The following is a 3,009-nucleotide window of genomic DNA, read 5'->3' on the forward strand; positions in this document are numbered from 1 at the left end:
CTTTTTTTTTCAACATAACCAGATTCTTCAACTTCTTTTTCTTTCTTTTTCACCCCTGACCTTACTTTTCTATGACTCACTAAGTTTCTAGATCCTCCCTTCCTCTCACAACTCTCCAAAGGTTAGGTATTTGGTAAGGAAAAATGGCTAAAGCTCAAAATAAGGTGCAATGGACAGAAACAATAATTTGGCAATGGATGAAAAGAAAGAATACCTAAATCATGTCTGAAGTCTCCCAAGAGCAAGTTCATCACTGAGCATCAATGCAAAATCAGAATTAAAGCTAAGCATGCATGTAATCACTCAAGAAAACAAAAAAAGGGCCCAAAATCTGACTTGGTATCCTCTATTATTCAAATATTACTTAATTGGACTGAACTAAGATGCAAAAACAATGTTAGGACTACATCTACTTGAATTTAAAGAAGAAAACTACATTAACCCTTCTAATTAAAGGAAAAGAAACTGTGAAATGAGTTAAATCAGCAAGAAATTGAGAAAAGTATGAAATAGAGCCTAACAGAACCTAAAACTGTCTAACAACATGACCTAAACTATGTACAACCTATACAACAATAAGCTCTTCTAAAGGCTAAAAAATCTCTTAAACCAAAGTTCTACGAGATAAAACAATAAAATGAAAAGAAAATAAGCAAAGAAGTAACTATGAACCTAGCTAAACAAAAACAGACTTCTATTTAAGAAAAAAAAAAGCCTAAGAAAATCCCAAACAATAATAAAAATAAAGCCTAATCCTACATCCTAAAACAAATTCTAAAAGCATTAAAGACTAAGTATTTACAAACTAAAACTAAGGATTTATAAACTGAAATTAAGTATGACTATTTACACTACCCTATAAGCTAATATTTACAACTTAATTAGTCATAAACTAAAAAGAAAATCAACTAAGCAAAAAAAATTAATCTATTTTTACTACAAAAGCACATACCAAACACAGATGGATCAAAGCAAAACCAAAAATTCAACTATACCCTCTCACCCCCCACACTTAAGAGGCACATTGCCCTCAATGTGTGAGTGAGGAAGGCTTTGTAACAACACAAACACATAGGTACATATCAAACAACAACAAATTTGTACACAACAGAAACTGAAAAACACAAAGATAGACAGAATTAAACAAGAACAAAAACAAAGATTAAAACTAAAATTACAAAACTAAAAAACAAAGAACTTGTTCAGATTGGCCACAAATAAAAAATAAAATAAATATTTTGTCAACAGGAGTGGTTAAGAGATTGAAAAGCACTTTTCTAATTATGAAGAGAAAAAAGACAATTAAATCATAAATATGTAAACATAAAGTAACATGAAGCCATCATGACTATGACTAATCATGCAACTAATGGTGGAGGAGTTACTAACACATTAGAACACAAGACCAAATGTATAACCTCAAGTAAGGACATGATACAATGCAAACATATCAAGAAAAGGGGACTTAATCAGGGAATGAATCATGAAGGAATAATGATGAGTCAACAGTAACAAATATATATAATAAAAGTCACAAACACGTCAAAGTGAACATGTACCTGTTCCATTGAAGTAGAATCAGTATTTGTCTGCTCTTGTGCACCATTGGATTCAACATCAGCTGGACCTCTGTCATCATGAATCATATCTTCAGGTTTTTCAGTAACATTATCCAACACTATATTATCATTCAAGCCTTCTATATCTGCAGAAAGCTGGCTAGACTTCAATGCCTGCAATCATGAACAAGGATTAAATGTACAACATCATTATAGCCCTTTACATAATAGATTAAATAATTAAACAAGGAAAAATTAGTTTACAATAGTTAAAACCATTCTTTAGTTTACACCATTATTGAAATTAATAAGTATTACATTGATATACATTAAAATTAACATCAATATAATTTAGGCAAGAGTTTGACCCAAACAAAAAACTAACATCCAATAATCGACTATCTAATTTGGAAAAGTAAGCACCTTTTCAAGTCTAGCAACCTCCTCAAGAGTCTGAGAATTCACAATGGCAGCTACATAAACCAACAACACGTCAAACCACGGGTAACCAAGATTAGCATTTATTAGAGTGTGCCTATTTGCTTAGGACTTTTACTGTTTCAAATATAAGCCCGATAAAAATTAGTATGTGTTGTGGAAAAAATATCTAAAACCTTGCAGACATTACTAGAACATCCTATCTTTAGTATTTCAAATAACAAGCCCGATAAAAATAAAAATAGTATGGGTAGTGTAAAAAATACATTACCTTATTTTTTACTTTCTTGAAATCTAAAACTCGGAGGGATTTCAGTTTGTTAATAACATAAAGCCTATAATTTGCTTTCTTCCTAATAAAGTTGTCTAGCAGAGAAGTAGTTGCAATGGAGGTGTTTGAGAGTGATTTACGATGGCTAAATGAAGTGGAGGAAGCTTTGTATGGTATGACTACAACTCAACGGCCCTCACACATGGAAGGAAGTTGTAGGGGGAGGAAACAAAGCATGGAGTGACTCTTGGAAAGGAGAAATTGGCAATGCATTTGAGCAGAGATTTCTTACTATCATCCAAAAGTATTGATACAAGNTATGNCAAGAGGTTTTATAGATGAACCTCTCGNCCTCATCAAAGGAAATACTCANATCCAACTAATTCAATATGTGTTAAAGATGCTTGGNTTCTAGAAAGCCTTATGAANCACGTGACAAATGAGTTTTTACATGTGGAGGAAAATCCTTTTACTAATGCCGCCCCATGAAAGGATAAGCACACCCCTCTTTGTGTAGAAATGTCCACTTTACCCTTCTCCATGTTTTGGCACATTTGTATCATCTCCTTGGTCTCCAAGCTTCCATCCAAAAATAGCAAAGAGTACTTGACCTTGTAGAGAATACTCATCTTGAAGCTTTTTGGTCATCCCTCTTGTGATAGGTCCTATGGTGCTAGACCTTCTTGTATCATCCCCTCCCTCTTGAGAAGGATTTGTCCTCAAATCCAAAGGCTCTTCATC

This window comes from Vigna radiata, unplaced genomic scaffold (genome assembly GCF_000741045.1).
Source record: "Vigna radiata var. radiata cultivar VC1973A unplaced genomic scaffold, Vradiata_ver6 scaffold_510, whole genome shotgun sequence".
Lineage (NCBI taxonomy): Eukaryota > Viridiplantae > Streptophyta > Magnoliopsida > Fabales > Fabaceae > Vigna > Vigna radiata.